General features: G+C 37.2%; 1 long non-coding RNA gene across 1 annotated transcript in view; it reads right to left on the bottom strand.

Annotated features, from left to right (window-relative positions):
* Positions 1–23,762, bottom strand: part of LOC309651361 — a 71,216-nt gene that overhangs the window by 14,660 nt on the left and 32,794 nt on the right. The window contains exon 2 of the long non-coding RNA XR_014258066.1: positions 14,598–14,724. This is a non-coding gene — a long non-coding RNA (uncharacterized lncRNA). The remainder of the gene's footprint in view (positions 1–14,597; positions 14,725–23,762) is intronic.

Here is a 23,762-nt window from a genome sequence, read left to right on the forward strand (position 1 = left end):
CCTGCAATCAGGAAATATCCAGGGGTAGGTAAGCAAAAAAAAAATTCAAAACAGACTTTCAAGATCCTATTTCAATAGGTAAATTTTACTCACACTGATTAAAAGAAAAGCACTTGAAAAGATGCTCTAATTCGTGTATTATTAGTGGCATGGAAATCTAAACTACAGTGAGGGATCACTTCACGTGAGTCAGAATAGCCATCATTGAAAAGTCTACAAACAATAAATGGTTGAGAGGTTGTAGAAAAAAGGGAACCCTCCTATGCTGCTGTTGGGATCTAAGGTGGTAACAGCCACTATAGAGAACAGTATGGAGGTGCCTTTAAAAGGTAAAATTAGAGCTACCATATGATCCAGCATTCCCACTCCTGGGCGTATAACAAGAGAAAACCAGAATTGGAAAACACACATGCACCCATATGTGCACCGCAGCACAATTTACAATGTCTAAGACATGGAAGCAACCAAAATATCCATTGACGGATGAAGAAGTGGTGCATGTTCACAGTGAAATATTACTCAGAAATGAAAAAGAATGAAAGAATGCCATTTGCAGCACCATGGATGTACCTAGAGATAGTCATACTAAGTGAAGTAAGTCAGAAAAGGAAAGTCAAATATCATATGATACCACTTATAGATGAAATTTTAAAATTGATACCAATGAACTAATTTACAAGAGAGAAACAGGAACTTTCCTGGTGGTCCAATGGTTAAGAATCCGAGCTTCCACTGCAGGGGGCGTGGGTTCGATGCCTGGTATTGGGAGAACTAACATCCCGCATACCTCACAGTGCACCCAAAAAAATAAAAGAGAGAAACAGACTCACAGACTTAGAAAACAAACTTATGGTTATGCAATCAGAAAGTTGGGGGGAAGGAATAAATCAGGAGGTTGGGAAAAACATTTACACACTAATACATATAAAATAGATAATCAACAAGGACCTACTGTATAACAAAGGGAAGTCTACTCAACACTCTCATAACCTATATGGGAAAAAAATATGAAGATGAATAGACATATGAATATACATAACTGAACAAGATTCTTGTATGCCTACCATGAACACAATATTTTAAATCAACTTTACTCCAATAAAAAAGAAAAATTAAATTTAAAAAAAAAACAAGAAGTAACAAAACACAAGATTTGGGGTGTTTGTTCTGGCACAGTCCACACTAATTTACAATCCAGGAGCCCATCTTCCACAGCGGCTCTGCTTACCCAAGTAACCAGAGAGGGGCATGAAGGAAATCCTACCGCTTGTGCCCATTTCCACAACAGCAACTTCAAAACATGTGCTTATGGGTACTTAATATTAACAAGGACTGCCAGGGTGTAAATGACACCTGACCTTAACAAATATCCTGTGGTAGTTATCGAAAAAAAATTCAAAATACTCAGACTTTCAAGAAGCCACTTTCAACTGTAACTTTTTGTCACAGTGTTTTAAAAAAACACATGCAAAGATGCTCAGCATCTCCAATTATTAGACACATGCAAATCAAAACTACAACACAGTATCACCTCACGCAGTCAGAATGGCCATCATCAAAAAGTCTACAAACCATAAATGCTGGAGAGGACGTGGAGAAAAGGGAACCCTCCTATGCTGTTGGTGGGATGTAAGCTGGTAACAGCCACTATAAAGCACAGTATGGAGATGCCTTTAAAAAGTAAAAATAGAGCTACCATATCATCCAGCAGTCCTGCTTCTGGGCGTACATCTGCAGAAAACCAGAATTCGAAAAGACAAATGCACCCAAACCCAAACATGCACTGCAGCACTATTTACAATAGCCTAGACATGGAAGCAACCAAAATGTTCATCAACAGATGAATGGATAAAGAAGTGGTACATGGACAAAATCGATTATTACTCAGAAATGAAACAGCATGATCATCTCTAGGTCCATCCCTGTTGCTGCAAATGGCATTATTTCATTCTAAGTGCAGTAGTCATAGAAAAAGACAAATATCCTATGATATCACTTATAGTAGAGTCTAAAAAATGATGGAAATGAACTAATTTATAAAACAGAAACAAACCGACAGACTTCAGATATGCTTTAGGGAGAAAAATTTTTAAATCTGTTACCGATCATTAAATGTCAACCTGAAAAAATGAAGCAATAAATAACATTGTAAAGGTATTAATTCTCCTCGAATTAACCTACATCAGGCATTAGCAAACTAAACCTGGAGATCACATCCAGCCTGTCACCTTCATGTGTAAGTTAAATTTAATGAATGACCCACAATGAGACATCACATCACACCTCTCAACATGGCTATTATTCTAAAGTCTACAAATATGAAATGTTGTTCATGACATGGAGAGAAGAGAATCCTAGTACACTGTTGGTGGGATTGTAAATTGGTACACCCACTATGAAAACAATATGGAGGTCCTGAAAAAAGCTAAAAGTAGAACTATCATATTAGCCAACAATTCCACTGCTTGGTATATGTCCAAAGAAATTGAAGACAGCAATTTGACAAGATACATGCATTCCAATGTTCATAGCAGCATTATTTACAATTGCCAACATATGGAAGCAAACTAAATGTCCATCAACAGATGAGTGGATAATGAAGATGTGGTATGTATACACAATAGACTATTACTCAGCCATTAAAAAGGATCTAATTCTTCCACTTGCAACAACGTGGATAGGCCTAGAACATTTATACCTACTTAAATAAGTTAGAGAAAGACAAATACTCTATGTTCTTACTTCTCTGTGGAATCTAAAAAATGCAAGAAAGGAATGTATATAACAAAATAGAAATATACTCACAGAGAACAAATTAGTGGTTACTGGTGGGGCGAGTGAAGGAGGGAGGGAAAGACAGTAGTTTGTTTCTCTAAATCCAATGCCCCTATGTTTGAAATAAACAAACAAGGATATATAGTACAACACAGGGAAATACAGCCATTATTTTGTAATAACTTTAAGTGGAGCATGATCTGTAAAAATATTAAATCCATATGTTGTACTAAGACTAATGTAATATTATAAATCAACTATACTTCAATTTAAATAATCCATAGGGTGGCTGAACGGAATAAGAAACTTCAGTAATATAACGTGTAAAAGAGATTCATGTTAACTCTAAATCCGTATATGTAGCATAAAATTGAATGATAGGAAAAAAAATACTCTGTGAAAATGATACTTGCTTGACTAGTCTATTATCAGGGAAAAAAGACTTGAAGTCAAACCTCTCAAAGGAAAGAAGGTTATCATATAATGATAAAGGGATTAATTCATCAAGAAATTATGACAATTATAAATATGTATGTATCCAGCATTGGAGCCTCTCAACATATAAGGAAAATATTAACCCACATGAAGGGAAAATGCAGAAATAAAATAATGGTAAGAAACATCAATACCCAACTTTCAACACTGTATAGATCACTGGACAGAATATCAAGCAGGAAACACCGAACTTGAACACACACTTGATATCAAATGAACCTAACAGACATATACAGTACATTCCACTCAACAGCAGCAAAATTTCCATTCTTCTTAAGTACACATAGAACATTTCCTAGGGTACATCATATGTTAAGTCACAAAACAAGTCTTCAAAAATCCAAGAATACTGAAATCATATCAAGTATCATTTCCAACCACAATGGTATGAAACTGAAATTCAGTATTAGAAAGAATAATTGAAAATTCAAGAACACTTAGAAATTGAACAATAAGCTCCTGAATAGCCAGTGAATACAGGAATAAATCAAAAGGGAAATTAAAAAAAAAATCTTAAAGCAAACAAAATTGGAAACACAAAGTACCTAAATGTATGGAATACAGGAAAAACAATGCAATTCAAAGAGTTATGTTTACAGTAATAAATGCATATATTTTAAAAGAATTCTTGAGAGGCGATCAAGATAATAAAGTAGGAAGATACTGAGCTCCCCTCCTGCCACAGACACACCCAAATTACAACAACTTACACGGAAATTATCTCTGAGAATGACCTGAAGACTAGCAGGGAAACTTTTCCACAACTAAAGATATTAGGAAAGAGAACCCACAAGGCAGGTAGGAGGACTGGAAACACAGTCTAGTTGGAACCCACACCTCGAGCACAGTGATGCACAGCTGGAAGATATCACAGTTGCATAGGTCCTCCACACGGAGGGAAGGGTCTGAGCCCTGCATCAGGCTGCTCAGCCCAGGGTTCCTGCCCTGGGAAGAAAAGAACACAGCAGGTCTGGCTTTGAAAACCTGCAGGGCTTGCTTTCAGGAAAGCTGGAGGTTAAAGAAAACTGAGACTTTGCTCTCACAGGGCACACACAAATCTCACACGTTCTCAGTCCCTGTGCAGAGCCAGCAGTGTGAAAGACACCTGGGTCAGACCCACTTGCTAATCTCAGAGAGCTTCTTGGAAAGGCAAGAGGCAGCTGGGACTCTCGCTAGGAACTGAGACATTGGCAAGCAACATTTTAGAGTCTTCCCTGGAACTGATTAGAATCAGGGGCCTCCCCATCTACCACCATGCCCACAGCACTCCTGCACCACAAGGCCTCACAACTAGACACACTGGGGGCCTACCCTATCCACCTGTGCACCTGGAGCACCACACAGCCACCCATAACGGAGGGCTGCCTGGGCTACCAGCACGCCCATGGCAATCACATACCACAGGGCCTCACAGCCATTTAGGCCAGGGTCCAACACTGCCTACCAGCTTCTCCACAGGAGTTGGCCCTGCCATAAGAGAAAGGTGTGTGCAGCCCACACAGGGGACACCCCTGGAGCATGTGGCTCTGCTGACCAGAGGACAACGTGCTGCTGGGCCCTATCAGTCATCTCCTATATAAGGCCACTTCTCTGAGACCCGGGAATGTAACAACCTGAACCTAATGAATAGAAATGCACAGAGAATTAGGAAACATAAGGAAATAGAGGAATATGTTACAAATGAAGTAAAAAGACACGACATCAGAAAAAGAACTAAATAAAACAGGGATAAGCATTCTACCCGAAAAAAAAAAGTGTTCACAGTAATGATTATAAAGATGCTCACCCAAGTCAGGAGAAGAATAGATGGACATAGTGAGAATTTCAACAAAGAGTAATAAAATGTCAAAAAGAACCAAACAGCTGAAAAATACAATAAATGAGATTAAAACACACACACAAACACACACACGAGGGAAGCCACATTATATTATATGATACAGAGGAACACATCAGTGAAATGGAAAACAGAGTAGTGAAAATCACCCAACCTGAATAGCACGAAGAAAAAAGAATTAAGACTATAGGTAAAGGGACCTCTGAGACAACATCAAGAATATTAACATGAGCATTACAGGGGTCCCAGAAAGAGGAGAAGAGAGAAAGGGGCAGAGAACTTATTAGAGGATATAATAACTGATAACTTTCCTAACCTGGGGAAGGAAACACACATCCAGGTCCAGGAAACACAGAGTCCCAAACAAGATGAAGACAAACAGGTCCACACCAAGACATGTTATAAAGTGCCAAAAAATTAAGGTAAAGAGGGATCATAGAAGCAGTGAAATGAAAGCATCTAGTTATGTTCAAGGTATTCCCATAAGACTGTCAACTGACTTTTCAGCAGACTAGGAAGGAATAACAGGATATATTCAATGGGCTAAAAGGAAAGAGCGTACAACAAGAATGCACTACCAGCAAGATTATGATTCAGAATTGAAGGAGAGGGCTTCCCTGGTGGCGCAGTGGTTGAGAATCTGCCTGCCAATGCAGGGAACACGGGTTAGAGCCCTGGTCCGGGAAGATCCCACGTGCCGCGGAGCAGCTACGCCAGTGCACCACAACTACTGAGCCTGTGCTCTAGAGCCTGTGAGCCACAACTACTGAGCCCACGAGCCGAAACTACTAAAGCCTGTACACCTAGACCCATGCTCCACAACAAGAGAAGCCACCACCATGAAAAGCCTGCGCACTGCAACGAAGAGTAGCCCCCACTCGCCACAACTAGAGAAAAGCCCGCTTGCAGCAACAAAGACCCAACGCAGCCAAAAATAAATAAATAAATAAATTTATGGAAAAAAAAAGAATTGAAGGAGAGATCAAGAGTTTCCCAACAGAGGAACCAAGATGGCGGAGTAGAAGGATGTGCTCTCACTCCGTGTTGCGAGAACACCAGAATCACAACTAGCTGCTGGACAATCATCGACAGGAAGACAGTGGAACTCACCAAAAAAGATACCCCACATCCAAAGACAAGGAGAAGTCACAATGAGAAGGTAGGAGAGGCGCAATCACAGTAAAATCAAATCCCATAACTGCTGGGTGGGTGACTCACAGACTGCAGAACACTTATACCACAGAAGTCCACCCACTGGAATGAAGGTTCTGAGCCCCACGTCAGGTTCCCAACCTGGGGGTCCGGCAACGGGAGGAGGAATTCCTAGAGAATCAGACTTTGAAGCCTAGTGGGAATTGATTGCAGGAGTTCGACAGGACTGGGGGAAACAGAGACTCCACTCTTGGAGGGCACACACAAAGTAGTGTGCACATCGGGACCCAGGGGAAGGAGCAGTGACCCCAGGGGAGACTGATCCAGACCTACCTGCTAGTGTTGGAGGGTCTCCTGCAGAGGCGGTGGGGGGGGGGCTGTGGCTCACCTTGGGGACAAGTACACTGGCAGCAGAAGTTCTGGGAAGTACTCCTTGGCATGAGCCCTCCCAGAGTCTGTCATTAGCCCCACCAAAGAGCCCAGGTAGGCTCCAGTGTTGGGTTGCCTCAGGCCAAAAAACCAATAGGGAGGGAACCCAGCCCCACCCATCAACAGTCAAGTGGATTAAAGTTTTACTGAGCTCTGCCCACCAGAGCAACAGTCAGCTCTACCCACCACCATTCCCTCCCATCAAGCCTCTTAGTCTCATCCACCAGAGGGCAGACAGAAGAAGCAAGAAGAACTACAATCCTGCAGCCTGTGGAACAAAAACCACATTCACAGAAAGACAATATGAAAAGGCAGAGGGCTATATACCAGATGAAGGAACAAGATAAAACCCCAGTAAAACAACTAAATGAAGTGGAGATAGGCAACCTTCCAGAAAAAGAATTCAGAATAATGATAGTGAAGATGATCCAGGACCTCGGAAAAAGAATGGAGGCAAAGATCGAGAAGATGCAAGAAATGTTTAACAAAGACCTAGAAGAATTAAAGAACAACAGAGATGAACAATAACAATACAATAACTGAAATGAAAACTACACTAGAAGGAATCAATAGCAGAATAACTGACGCAGAAGAATGGATAAGTGACCTGGAAGACAGAATGGTGGAATTCACTGCTTCGGAACAGACTAAAGAAAAAAGAATGAAAAGAAATGAAGACAGTCTAAAAGGCCTCAGGGAAAACATTAAACTCAACAACATTCGCATTATAGGGGTCCCAGAAGGAGAAGAGAGAGAGAAAGGACCCGAGAAAATATTTGAAGAGATTATAGTCGAAAACTTCCCTAACATGGGAAAGGAAATACCCACCCAACTCCAGAAAGTGCAGAGAGTCCCATACAGGATAAACGCAAGGAGAAACACGCCAAGACACATAGTAATCAAATTGGCAAAAATTAAAGACAAAGAAAAATTATTGAAAGCAGCAAGGGAAAAATGACAAATAACATACAAGGGAAGTCCCATAAGGTTAACAGCTGATTTCTCAGCAGAAACTCTACAAGCCAGAAGGGAGTGGCGTGATATACTTAAAGTGATGAAAGGGAAGAACCTACAACCAAGATTACTCTACCCGGCAAGGATCTCATTCAGATTTGATGGAGAAATCAAAAGCTTTACAGACAAGCAAAAGCTAAGAGAACTGAGCACCACCAAACCAGCTCTACAACAAATGCTAAAGGAACTTCTCTAAGTGGGAAACACAAGAGAAGAAAAGGACCTACAAAAACAAACCCAAAACAATTAAGAAAATGGTCATAGGAACATACATATCAGTAATTACCTTAAACGTGAATGGATTAAATGCTCCAACCAAAAGACACAGGCTTGCTGAATGGTGAGAAAAACAAGACCCATATATATGCTGTCTACAAGAGACCCACTTCAGACCTAGGGACACATGCAGACTGAAAGTGATGGGATGGAAAAAGATATTCTATGCAAATGGAAATCAAAAGAAACCTGGAGTAGCTATACTCATATCAGATAAAATAGACTTTAAAATAAAGAATGTTACGAGAGACAAGGAAGGACACTACATAATGATCAAGGGATCAATCCAAGAAGAAGATATAACAATTATAAATATATATGCACCGAACATAGGAGCACCTCAATACATAAGGCAACTGCTAACAGCTGTAAAAGAGGAAATCAACAGTAACACAATCATAGTAGGGGACTTTAACACCCCACTTTCACCAATGGACAGATCATCCAAAATGAAAATAAATAAGGAAACACAAGCTTTAAATGACACAATAGACAAGAAAGATTTAATTGATATTTATAGGACATTCCATCCAAAAACAGCAGATTACACTTTCTTCTCAAGTGCACAGGGAACATTCTCCAGGACAGATCACATCTTGGGTCACAAATCAAGCCTCAGTAAAGTTAAGAAAACTGAAATCATATCAAGCATCTTTCCTGACCACAACACTATGAGAATAGAAATGAATTACAGGGAAAACAACGTAAAAAACACAAACACATAGAGGCTAAACAATACATTACTAAATAACCAAGAGATCACTGAAAAAATCAAAGAGGAAATCAAAAAATACCTAGAGACAAATGACAATGAAAACACGACGATCCAAAACCTATGGGATGCAGCAAAAGCAGTTCTAAGAGGGAAGTTTATAGCTATACAAGCCTACCTCAAGAAACAAGAAAAATCTCAAGTAAACAATCTAACCTTACACCTAAAGGAACCAGAGAAAGAAGAACAAACAAAACCCAAAGTTAGCAGAAGGAAAGAAATCATAAAGATCAGAGCAGAAATAAATGAAACAAACAAAGAAAACAATAGCAAAAATCAATAAAACTAAAAGGTGGTTCTTTGAGAAGATAAACAAAATTGATAAGCCATTAGCCAGACTCATCAAGAAAAAGAGGGAGAGGACTCAAATCAAGAAAATTAAAAATGAAAAAGGATAAGTTACAACAGACACCGCAGAAATACAAAGCATCCTAAGAGACTACTACATGCAACTCTATGCCAATAAAATGGACAACCTGGAAGAAATGGACAAATTCTTAGAAAGGTATAACCTTCCAAGACTGAACCAGGAAGAAACAGAAAATATGAACAGACCAATTACAAGTAATGAAATTGAAACTGTGATTAAAAATCTTCCAACAAACAAAAGTCCAGGACCAGATGGCTTTACAGGTGAATTCTATCAAACATTTAGAGAAGAGCTAACACCCATCCTTCTCAAACTCTTCCAAAAAATTGCAGAGGAAGGAACACTCCCAAACTCATTCTATGAGGCCACCATCACCCTGATACCAAAACCAGACAAAGATACTACAAAAAAAGAAAATTACAGACCAATATCACTGATGAATATAGATGCAAAAATCCTCAATGAAATACTAGCAAACAGAATCCAACAACACATTAAAAGGATCATACACCACAATCAAGTGGGATTTATCCCAGGGATGCAAGGATTCTTCAATATATGCAAATCAATCAATGTGATACACCATATTAAAAAATTGAAGAATAAAAACCATATGATAATCTCAATAGATGCAGAAAAAGCTTTTGACAAAATTCAACACCCATTTATGATAAAAACTCTCCAGAAAGTGGGCATAGAGGGAACCTACCTCAACATAATAAAAGCCATATATGACAAACCCACAGCAAACATCATTCTCAATGGTGAAAAAATGAAAGCATTTCCTCTAAGATCAGGAATGAGACAAGGATGTCCACTCTCACCACTATTTTTCAACATAGTTTTGGAAGTCCTAGCCACAGCAATCAGAGAAGAAAAAGAAATAAAAGGAATACAAATTGGAAAAGAAGAAGTAAAACTGTCACTGTTTGCAGATGACATGATACTATACATAGAGAATCCTAAAAATGCCACCAGAAAACTACAAGAGCTAATTAATGAATTTGGTAAAGTTCCAGGATACAAAATTAATGCACAGAAATCTCTTGCATTCCTATACACTAATGATGAAAAATCTGAAAGAGAAATTATGGAAACACTCCCATTTTCCATTGCAACAAAAAGAATAAAATACCTAGGAATAAACCTACCTAGGGAGACAAAAGACCTGTATGCAGAAAACTATAAGACACTGATGAAAGAAATTAAAGATGATACGAACAGATGGAGAGATAGACCATGTTCTTGGATTGGAAGAATCAATATTGTGAAAATGACTATACTACCCAAAGCAATCTACAGATTCAACGCAATCCCTATCAAATTACCAGTGGCATTTTTTATGGAACTAGAACAAATCATCTTAAAATTTGTATGAAGACACAAAAGACCCCGAATAGCCAAAGCAGTCTTGAGGGGAAAAAACGGAGCTGGAGGAATCAGACTCCCTGACTTCAGACTATACTACAAAGCTACAGTAATCAAGACAATATGGTACTGGCACAAAAACAGAAACATAGATCAATGGAACAAGATAGAAAGCCCAGAGATAAACCCACGCACCTATGGTCAACTAATCTATGACAAAGGAGGCAAAGATATACAATGGAGAAAAGACAGTCTCTTCAATAAGTGGCGCTGGGAAAACTGGACAGCTACATGTAAAAGAATGAAATTAGAACACTCCCTAACACCATACACAAAAATAAACTCAAAATGGATTAGAGACCTAAATGTAAGACCAGACACTATAAAACTCTTAGAGGAAAACATAGGAAGAACACTCTTTGACATAAATCACAGCAAGATCTTTTTTGATCCACCTCCTAGAGTAATGGAGATAAAAACAAAAATAAACAAATGGAACCTAATGAAACTTCAAAGCTTTTGCACAGCAAAGGAAACCATAAACAAGACGAAAAGACAACCCTCAGAATGGGAGAAAATATTTGCAAACGAATCAACGGACAAAGGATTAAACTCCAAAACATATAAATAGCTCATGCAGCTCAATATTAAAGAAACAAACAACCCAATCCAAAAATGGGCAGAAGACCTAAATAGACATTTCTCCAAAGAAGACATACAGATGGCCAAGAAGCACACGAAAAGATGCTCAACATCACTAATTATTAGAGAAATGCAAATCAAAACTACAATGAGGTATCACCTCACACCAGTTAGAATGGGCATCATCAGAAAATCTACAAACAACAAATGCTGGAGAAAAGGGAACCCTCTTGCACTGTTGGTGGGAATGTAAATTGATACAGCCACTGTGGAGAACAATATGGAGGTTCCTTAAAAAACTAAAAATAGAATTACCATATGACCCAGCAATCCCACTACTGGGCATATACCCAGAGAAAACCGTAATTCAAAAAGACACATGCACCCCAATGTTCATTGCAGCACTATTTACAATAGCCAGGTCATGGAAGCAACCTAAATGCCCATCAACAGACGAATGGATAAAGAAGATGTGGTACATATATACAATGGAATATTACTCAGCCATAAAAAGGAACGAAATTGAGTCATTTGTTGAGACGTGGATGGATCTAGAGACTGTCATACAGAGTGAAGTAAGTCAGAAAGAGAAAAACAAATATCGTATATTAATGCATGTATGTGGAACTTAGAAAAATGGTACAGATGAACCGGTTTGCAGGGCAGAAGTTGAGACACAGATGTAGAGAATGGACATATGGACACCAAGGGGGGAAAACTGCAGTGGGGTGGGGATGGTGGTGTGCTGAATTGGGCGATTGGGATTGACATGTATACACTGATGTGTATAAAATTGATGACTAATAAGAACCTGCAGTATAAAAATACAAACAAAAAAAAAAACTAATACTAAACTTTCCTTGGGTTATTTATATAGAAATATGTTAATATAAATGTTTCAGACATTACATGAAATTTCTAAAAACCTTATATGTTCTGGTATAATGTTATAAGTCATAATTCTAGTTAATGCTTTAAAATGTATATCTCAGAAATAACTAAATTTCCTTGTCAATTGCATTATTATGAACTTTCATCAAATCTTTAACCGTGGTCATTTTTAAGTCTTTTGTCATTTACACACAGTTCTGGGTGTACTCTGATGCTTTTGCAAAAATGTTCCTATAAAAGGGTTTCATCTTCAAGGAATTCATGGAAAAGACTCTGACAAGTACAGGTTTCTGGTAACGGACTATACTGCTGAAATGAACGAATAAGCATTTTCAGAACTCTAATGGAAAACTGATGAACTCATAAAAGTGCTAACAGAAGATCAAGATGAAAAAAAAATTAATTACATGGGACTGAGTGAACAGATGAGGATGATTATAATTTTTGTGACTTTCTGTTTGAATAAAAAAAAATCCCACAAGGACTCAGACACAAAAAAAATATACAAATCAATTTTCACTGCAAAGTAAAGGAGCTGTTACAGTGGAGGATTACTGGACTGAATGTCAATATTATGACGTAGCATGAGTGTGTTTCATGTTTGCAATCATTGTTGCTTTTGTTGTGGTCATCCATTTACAATGCTTGGTGTCAGTTTATTTATCTCTTGTAAAAATAAAATACAGTGTGTGTGTGTGAAAAAAAAAGAATGGTTTTGGAGATTTTTGAAATCTATATGTATTTCTATATCTATATCTGTATCTATTCAAACACACAGTGTGTATCCTTTTGCTCAGTATTTTATCTGTGACATTCATCTATGTGGTTGCATATACTTATAGTTAATTCATTTTCATTCTATACAGTATTCCATTGCGCAAGTATGACACTTTTTAATCCATTTTACCTTTGATGTACCTTTGATTCAATGCTGCTATACGTGTCTTGTACATATCTTTTGGGATGCATGTGCATGCATTTCTGTTGGGTACATACCTAGAAATGGAATTTCTGGCTCATAGGAAATAAGTATATTCAACCCCAGTAGAACATGCCAAATTTTTGTTTTCCCCATATGGATATACTTACTTACATTACCACCACGAGTGTGTGAAAGTCCTCATTGTTTCACATCTCCATCAATATTTACTCTCATAAAGCCTTTCCAATGTTGGTCATTCTGATAGAAGTATAATGAGTTCTCACTGGAATTAATTTGTATTTCCCAGATTGCTGGTGAGGATTAGCACCATTTCACTTTTTGGCTGACTATTTGAATAATCTATTTTGTTAAATGCCTGGTCAAGCCTCTTGCCAATTTTTCTATTGAGTTCTCTGTCTTTTTTCTATTAATTTGAATAACTTTGTATGTATTCTCAATATGGGTGCATTCTGGTTATATTTATTGCAAACATCTTCTTGTATGTTCCAGGGTGCATTTTTCACTTGCTTAATGATGTCCTCAACTTTCATTAATATAATCAAATAGAGAAAGTTTTTTTGATGGTTAGTGATATGGGTATCTGGCTTATTAAGATACCCACCCTGAGATCTATACTTTTGCCTTTACCTACCCAGAGATCATAAAGATATTTTTCTTTGCTAAAAAAAAAAAAAAAATCGTTTCCCAGACTAGCAAAAACTAAAAGAGTTCATCACTAATAAAGTAGCCTTATAAGCAATGTTGAAGGAATTTACTTAAGCTTAAAAGAAGTCTCACTAATTATTGATAGTAACAAGAAAACAAACAAAAGTAAAAATCTCACTGCAAAAAGTATACATAGAGTAAGGGTAGTAGATCAAACACTTATTAAGCTTCTGTAAAGAATAAAAGACAATAGTAGTATGTTTTTTTAAAAAGAGAGGGCCCAAATAAATCAGAAATAAAAGAGATGAAGTTACAGCAGACACCACAGAAATACAAAGTATCCTACAAGATTACGACAAACAATTATACACCAACAAATGGGACAACCTAGAAGAAGTGGATAAATTCCTAAAAACATAAATCTTCTAAGATAGAGTTAGCAATAAATAAAAAATCTAAACAGATCAATTACTAGAAATGAAATCAATCAATAATCAAAAAACTCCCAATAAATAAAATGTCCAGGATCAGGTGGCTTTACTAATAAATTCTACCAAACATTTAAAGGACATTTAACATCTATCTTTCTCAAGCTATTCCAAACAACTGATGAAGGAGTGCTTCCAAACTTATTTTCTGAGGCCAGCATCACCCATGTATGAAAACCAGATAAACACACTACCAAAAAGGTAAATTACAGGCCAATATCCCTGATGAAGATAGATGCAGAAACCCTCAACAAAATATTAGTAAACTGAATTCAACAATACACTAAAAGAACCATACACCATGATCACATGGATCATCTCAGCAACGCAGGAATGATTCAGTCTATGCAGATCAATTGACACACCAGATTAGCAGAACAAAGGATAAAATCATATGATCAACTTCACACCTCCAGCAAAGGAGGTGGCAAAATTCGACAAAGTTCAACATTTGAATTATGATAAAAACTCTCAACAAGGTGGGTACAGAGGCAACATACCTTTTTATAATAAAGGACAGTGACTTCCCTGGCAGTCCAGTGGTTGGGAATTTGCGATTCCACTGCAGGGGGTGTGGGTTCAATCCCTGGTCAGGGAACTAGGTTCCCCCATGCTGTGCGGTGCGGCCTGAATGAATGAATGAATGAATAAATAAATAAATATAAAGGGTATATATGACAAAAGCAGACCTAACATCATACTTAATGGTGAAAAGCTGAAAGCATCTCCTCCAAGAACAGGAATAAGACAAGGATGCCTGCTCTCACCACTTTTATTCAACACAGGATTAATAGTTCTAGCCACAGCCAAAAGACAAAAATCAAAATACAAAATAGGATCTAACTTGTAAAGGAAGTAAAACTGTCACTGTTTGCAGATGACATGATAATATGTAGAGAAAACCCTAAAGATCTCACCAACAAATTATTAGCATAAATAAACTCAGTAAATTTGAAGTATACACAGTTTTTTTCTTTTTTTAAATTAATTTTGTTGGAGTATAGTTGCTTTTCAATGTTGTGTTAGTTTCTACTATACAGCAAAGTGAAGCACCTATACGTATACATATATCCGCTCTTTTTTGGATTTCCTTCCCATTTAGGTCATCACCGAGCACTGAGTAGAGTTCCCTGTGCTATACAGTAGGTTCTCATTAGTTATCTATTTTATACATAGTATCAATAGTGTATATTTGTCAATCCCAATCTCCCAATTTCTCCCATCCCCCCTTTTCCCCCCTTGGTGTCCATACGTTTGTTCTCTACATCTATGTCTCTATTTCTGTTTTGCAAATTACATCATCTATACCATTTTTCTAGATTCCACATATATGCGTTAATATATGATATTTGTTTTTCTCTGATTTACTTCACTCTGTATGACTCTATGTACATCCACGTCTCTACAAATAACCCGATTTCATTCCTTTTTATAGTTGAGAATATTCCATTGTATATATGTACCACATCTTCTTTGTCCATTACTCTGTTGATGGACATCTAGGTTGCCTCCTAGTCCTGGCTATTGTAAATAGTGTCGCAGTGCATACTGGGGTGCACATGTCTTTTTGAATTATGGTTTCTCTGGGTATATGCCCAGTAGTGGGATTGCTGTATCATAACGTAGCTCTTAGTTTTTAAGGAACCTCCATACTGTTCTCCATAGTGGCTGTATCAATTTACATTCCCACCAAGAGCAAGTGGGTTCCCTTTGCTCCACACCTTCTCCAGCATTTATTGTTTGTAGATATTTTGATGATGGCCATTCTGACCCGTGTGAGGTGATACCTCATTGTAGTTTTTGATTTGCATTTCCCTAATAATTAATGGTGTTGAGCATCTTTTCATGTGCCTCTTGGCCATCTGTATGTCTTTGGAGACATACCTATTTAGGTCTTCCACCCATTTTTTCATTGGCTTGTTTGTTTTTTTGATATTGAGTTACATGGGCTATTTGTATATTTTGGAGATTAATCCTTTGCCAGTTTCTTCATTTGCAAATATTTTCTCCCATTGTGAGTGCTGTCTTTTCGTCTTCTTTATGGTTTCCTTTGCTGTGCAAAAAAGCTTTTACGTTTAATTAGGTCCTATTTGTTAATTTTTGTTTTTATTTTCATTGAAGTATATGCAATTAATATACAGAAATCTATTATTTTTCTCTGCACTAATAAACTATCAGAGAAATTAAGGGAAAAAATTACAGAAGTACCAAAAATAATAAAATACCTGGGAATAAATTTAACCACGGAGGTGAAAGATATATATATTAAAAACTATAAGACATTGATGAAGGAAATTGAAGATGACACAAATAAATGAAAAGATAGCCAATGCTCTTGGATTAGAAGAATTAATCTTTTTAAAATAGCCCTATTACTCAAAGCAACCTACAGATTTAAAGCAATCCCTATCAAAATACCCATGACATTGTTCACAAACAGAACAAATAATCCCCAAATACAGAACCACAAAATACCCACACTGCCAAAGCAATCCTGAGAAAAAAAGACCAAAGCTGAAGATAGCATGCTCCCTGACTACAAAGCTACAATAATGAAAAAAACAGACACATAGATCAACGGAATAGAATAGAGAGCCCAGAAAGGAACCCACACACTTATGGTGAATAAAAATACCACCAAGGAGGCAAGAATATACAATGGAGAAAAGACAGTCTCTTCAATAAGTGGTGTTGGGAAAACTGGAGGGCTACATGTAAAATAATGAATTTAGAACATTTCCTCACACCAGACACAAAATTCAAAATGGATTAAGGACCTAAAGGTAATACACCAAACCATAAAACTCCCCGGAGAGAACATAGGCAGAACACCCTTTGACATAAATTGTAGCAATAATTTTTGGGGGATCTAGCCTCTAAGTCAAAAGAAATAAAAACAAAAATAACAAATGGAAGCTAAATAAAGTTAAAGAGCTTTTGCACAGCCATGAAAGCCATCAACAAAATCAAAATTCAAAGTGCAAAGTGTAAGAAAATATTTGCAAATGATATGACTGACAAAAGGTTAATATCCAAAATATATAAATGGTTCATACAATTCAATATCACACACAAAAAAAATGAACAAACAACACAATCAATAATGGTCAGAAGACATGAATAGACATCTTTCCAAAGAAGATACAGATAGCTAAAAGGCAGATGAAAAGGTGCTCAACATCACTAACTATTAGAGAAGTTCAATTCAAAAAACCATGAGATATCAACCCCACACCTGTCAAAATAGCTCTCATAAAAATGTCTACAAATACCAAATTTTGGAGAGGATGTGGAGAAAAGTGAACCCTTGTACACTGTGGGTAGGATTGTAAATTGTTGCAGGCACTATGGAAAATAGGATGGAGGTTTCTCAAAAAATTAAAAATAGAACTACCATATGATCCATCAATAACTCTCCTGGGTACCTATCTAGGAAAAAAATGAAAACACTAATTCAAAAAGATACATAGGGCTTCCCTGGCGGCACAGTGGTTAAGAATCCACCTACCAATGCAGGGGACAGGGGTTCAATCCCTGGTCTGGGAAGATCCCACATGCCGTGGAGCAACTAGGCCCATGTGCCACAAATACTTAGCCTGCACTCTAGAGCCCACGAGCCACAACTACTGAAGCCCGTGCTCCTAGAGCCCGTGTTCCGCAACAAGAGAAGCCACCACAATGAGAAGCCTGCGCACCGCAACGAACAGCAGACCCTGCTTGCTGCAACTAGAGAAAGCCCATGCACAGCAACAAAGACCCAATGCAGCCAAAAATAAAAAATAAAATAAAAATAAAAGATTGTTTAAAAAAAAAAGATACATAAACCCCAATGTGCATAGCAGCACTATTGACAATGGCCAAGATATGAAAGCAACCAAAATGCCCATGAACAGACAAATGGATAAAGAAGATATGGGATATATGTACAGTGGAATCTTACACAGCCATAAAAAGAATGAAATGCTGCCATTTGCAGCATCGTGGATGGACCTCGAGAATATTATGCTTAATGAAGTAAATCAGAGAAAGACAAATACTGTGTGATATCATTTATATGTGGAATCTAAAAATAATACAAATGAATGTATATGCAAAACAGAAACAGACTCACAGATCTATAAACAAAGTAGTGGTTACCGGTGGGGACAGGTAAGGGGGAAGGGGCAAATTAGGGATATAGGATTAAGAGGTACAAACTACTATGTATGAAATAGATAAGCAACAAAATATATATTGTATAGGACAGAGAATTATAGCCATTCTCTTGTAAAAACTTTTAATCAAGTGTAATTTGTAAAAAATCCAAGATCACCTGAAACTGATACAATATTGTAAATAAACTATAATTTTAAAAAATAAAACAAAAATAAAAACAATTGGGTAGAGGATCTGAATACACATTTTGCCAGAAAAAAAGAAAAAAAAAAGATGGCTAAAAGGCACATGGAAACATGGTCAACATTACTAATCATCAGGAGGGAAATGCAACTCAAAATCACAAAAAGAGATCACTTTACAGGTGTCAGAATGGTTACCATCAAAATGACAACAGTTAATAAGTGTTGCTGAGGATGTGGAGAAAAGAGCACTGACCGGCACTGTTGCTAAGAGTGTAAATCAGTGCAGCCACTATTGAAAACATTATGGAGGGTTCTGAAAACATAAAAAAATAAAACTACCCTATGAGTTAGCAATTCCACTTATGGTTATTTATCCAAAGAAAACAAAAAAAAAGCAAAAAACTAAAGAGTTACATGCACCCCTGTGTTCACTGAAACATAACTTACAATAGCCGATATATGGTAGAAACCTAAATGTTCAATGATAGACAAATGGATAAAAAAGTGATATATATATACACACACACGTGTATACACATACATACATATGAATATACAAAATGCACATACACATACACATATATACATGTATCTATACACATATGTAGATATATATTCATATACAAATACATATATATGTATATATGTCTATACAACTGTACATATACAGTTATATATTATATATTACTCAGCCATAAAAAGATAAAATCTTGCCATTTTTGACAACATAGATGGACCTAGAGAGTATTATTCTCAGTGAAGTAACTCACATAGAGAAAGACAAATACCACATGATCTCACTTATATGTGTAATGTCAAAACATAACAAACACAACAAAACCAGTCTTACAGACACAGTGAACAAATTGGTGGTTGCAAAAGGGGAGGTGAGTAGGTCTTGGACAAGACAGGTGAAGGGGTATAAGAAGTACAAAATTCCAGTTATAAAAATTGACAAGAATTTAATATACAGAATAAAGAATATGGTTCATGATATTGCAGTAACTGTGGATGGGGACAGATGGTTACTAGATTCATCAAGGTGATCGTTTTGTAATATACTTAAATGCTAAATCATTATGTTGTACATCTGAAACTAATGTAATATTATATGCCAACTATTCTTCAATTAAAAAAAAAAAAGAAAGAAAGAAAAAGAATGCATGCCCTGACAGCATTTCACCTGAGCCATTTCTTGGGAGTGTGTTTGTAATGAACAGCCTTGAGGAATGAGCTAATGTCTCTCCCTCAGACAAACAGGAACCTGCTAACCTTTCATTTTAAAAGCAGTGGACTCCTCAAACTCAGTGTTCTTAGTGTAACACAACCAAGTACCTGCTAGCACTCAACTGGATCCCTCTCTGTCATCCCAGTGGGAACTGGGGTGTGGGGAAGGAGAACCAATACAATATTATGTTCATGCTTGCTGTGCCATAAGTAATAAAACCTTTTGTCTCTGAAAAATAACTCAATTAAAGAACCTAATTTTACAACTAAAGGAACTAGGAAAACAACAAACTAAGCCCAATATTAGCAGAATGAAATAAATAATAAGGATTAGAGCAGTTATAAAAGTAGTAGAAGGACCTACTGTCTAGCACAGGGAACTCTACTCAATACTCTGTAGTGATCTATATGGGAAAAGAATCTAAAAAAAAGTGGATATACGTATAACTGATTCACTTTACTGAACACAACATTGTACATCAACTATACTCCAATAAAAATTAAAAATAAAGTAATAAAGACTACAAAAACAGTAGAAGAATAAATAATATTGGAGTTTTTTTATTGAAAAGGTAAACAAAATTGACAAACTGTTAGCAAGAATAACTAAAAGAGAGACTGAATGAATGATGAATGAATGAACAAATAAATAAACACACACACATGCATATAAAGGCATTACAATTTTGCCACAGAAATACAAATGACAATCAGAAACTACTATTGACAATCATATGCAAACAACTTGGACTACTTAGGAAAAAAAAGGAGAAACTCCTAGAAACATACAGCCTACCAAGAAATAGAACACATGAACAGACCAGTAATGAGTAAAGAGAATGAAACAGTATTGAGAAACCTCAATAAATAAAATCCCAGGACCAGATGGTTTTACTGGTGAATTATGCCAAATACTTAAAGTATTTAAAACCAAGACTTCTCAAATACTTCCAAAAATTTAAAGAGGAGGGAACGCTTTCAATCCATCTTATGAGGCATTATCCCAGACAAGGGTAATGCCAAAACCAGACAAGGGGGACTTCCCTGGTGGCGCAGTGGTTAAGAATCCTCCTGCCAATGCAGGGGACACAGTTTCCATCCCTGGTCTGGGAAGACCCCACATGCCGCGGTGCAACTAAGCCTGTGCACCGCAACTACTAAGCCCTTGCACCTAGAGCCTGTGCTCCGCAACAAGAGAAGCCACTGCAACGAGGAGCCCACACACCACAACGAAGAGCAGCCCCCACTCGCCACAAATGGAGAAAAGCCCACGTGCAGCAACGAAGACCCAACACAGCCAAAATAAGTAAGTAAATAATAAATTTTAAAAAAAAACAGACAAGGGCACGATAAGAAAAGTACAGATCAACATTCCTGAATAACAGATGAAATACACTCAAAATACTGGCAAACTAAATTCAGCAGCATATTGAAAGGATTCATTCACCATGATTAAATGAGATTTATGCCTGGATGCAAGGATGGCTCAGTGTATGCAAATTAATAAATGTGATACACTACATTAAGAGATTAATGGGAAAATATCATATTAATAGATACATTAAAATTATTTGACAAAATCCAACTTCCCTTCATGATAAAGACTGTCAAGAAATTAGTTATAGAAGGAATATTCCTCAACACATTAAAAGTCATATGACAAGCCCAAAGCTAACAATCCCCAAAGTGTTTCTCCTAAGTTTCAGCCAAGACAAGGGTACCAATTCTCGCCCCTTCTATTCAACACAGTACTGGAATTCCTAACCAGAGCAAGTAGGCAAGAAAGATAAATAAAATAAATCCAAATCATAAAGGTAAACCTAGATTTTCTGTTTGCAGATGACATGTTTTTATATCTACAAAAACCTAAAAATGCCACTTCCAAAAAACTGTTCAAACTAGTAAATAAATCGAGTAAGCAGTATGACACAAAATCAACATATAAAAATCACTTGTGGTTCTGTATACTAACAACATAAACTATCAGAAAAGGTTTTAAAAAGTCCCATTTACAAAAGCAGTGAAAAGAATAAAATACTTAGGAATAAAGTTAACCAAGAATGTAAAAGAGCCGTACACTGCAAACTATAAAATATTGATGAAAGAACTTGAAGAAGACACAAATAAATGGAACCATCGCCCATATTAATATATTGAATAAATGAACATTGTTAAAAATGTCCATACTATTCAAAGCAATCTACAGAGTCAATGCAATCCATGTCAAAATTCTGAAGGCAGTTTCCCCAGAAAATAGAAAAAGAAATACTAAAATTCATATGGAACCATAAAAGGCCCCAAATGTCCAAAGCAATCTTGAGCACAAATAGCAAAGCTGAAGGCATCATGCTTCATAATTTCAAACTATACTACAAAGCATAGTAATCAAAGCAGTATGGTCACAGTACAAAAACAGACATATAGAACAATGGAACGAAATAGACCTCAGAAATAAATCCACATATTTACAATCAATTGATCTTGACAAAAGTGCCAGGAATATACAACGAGAAAAGGATCTTCTCTTCAGTAAATTCGTGGGAAACTGAATATTCACAAGCATAAGGAAGAAATTAGACTTGTATCTCACACTGTATACAAAAATTAATTCAAACTGGTTTAGAGAATTAAATATAAGATCCGAAACTGTAAAGTTACTAGAAGAAGATATAGGGGCAAAAAAAAGTCTTGACAGTGCTATGGGCAATGTATTTTTAGATGTGACCACAAAAACACAGGCAGCAAAAGAAAAAAAATTTTTGAAAAACAGATTGCATTAAACCATAAAGCTCTGAACAGCAAAGGAAACAATTTACAGAGAGCAGAGTGTACTAAAAAATGGGGGAAATATTTGGAAAACCTCTCTAATATGTATAATATGCTCAAACAGCTGAGTAGAAAAAAACACAACAAATAACCTTATTTTTCTATCAGGGACACTTTTCCTTGCTTTAATATATTTTGTCTTTTGCTGCTTTTGAAGCGAGCTCTCAATTACAAAATATCAAACTATAGTCAAAAACGCCAGCCACTGGCACAGGATGGAGAAGCCCACAAGTAAGGACAGAGAGCAGCAGGTGGCAAGAGGTGGGAAGTGATTGAAGCTGTGGTTACAAATGCTCAGTGTCGGATAGCTAAAACTATCCAAAAGGTTGTGCCCTAATATTAGCACAGGTCAGACCCATCACTACCTTGGTGGGCGGCCTTGGTGTGTTTGGGTTCAGATTCCACATGGCAATACAATTTCTTCCAGTTAAGAGTTCTTGGCTTGCACCAATCACAGGATGGCCTGAGGGCACCAGACCAGTCTATTAGTTTTTCAGAGCGCTGTCATAGACCTGATAGATGTACTGGGAGGCTTCAGGAGCTAGCTCTACACTTTGGCAACAGTGTGTAATTGGGGTTTTCTGGCTTGCTATGGAGCTGGGCCAAAACCCAAACGCCATTAGTGAGTCAGGGATTGGTACAGAATGTCCTGCCCTTCCACATTCCTCTTGGCAATAGTATAAATGTTGTTGTTTTGCAACTTGCTGGAAACAGTGTCAGCATTTAAATGACTTTCCTTAATCTGAAACTGAAGTTCTTTTTCATTGGGACTATCCTTCCATGTTGCAAGGAAGACCTGGTCCTTCATTTTGCCATCCTCTACAAAACCCACATTGAGTGGGATGAGGCAGTTGAAGTAGAAGACATCACTATTGTTTTTCACAGCCACCTGCAGGTTGTTCAGAGGTTCTATCTTCATGACTGGGTCCAAGGTGTGGAGAGGTAGGGAGACATCAATGCTCTGGTTTGGCATCAGTGGTGTAGGGATGGCCAGAGGAGTGCTGGGGATGACACCAAAGCTATTCTTGTTAAACTGAATTGCCAAGTCTGTCATGTGCTACAGAGCTTTCTTCATGAAGTTCATTTCCATATAGATGTGCCCTTGGCAGTGAGTAAATGTTCCAGAAATCTCCAAGCCTTTAGCCTTTACTGCAGGCAGCCAGACAGCCTTAGGATCCCCATATCCACCAGATGCCATGACTGTCGCCATAGAGATTTCAAGGTGGTTATTCAGACCACTTCTGACCACAGAAGGAGTAGGTGAAGGAGCAA

The sequence above is a fragment of the Balaenoptera physalus genome (assembly GCF_965194825.1).
Source record: "Balaenoptera physalus genome assembly, chromosome: 21".
Classification (NCBI taxonomy): Eukaryota; Metazoa; Chordata; class Mammalia; order Artiodactyla; family Balaenopteridae; genus Balaenoptera; species Balaenoptera physalus.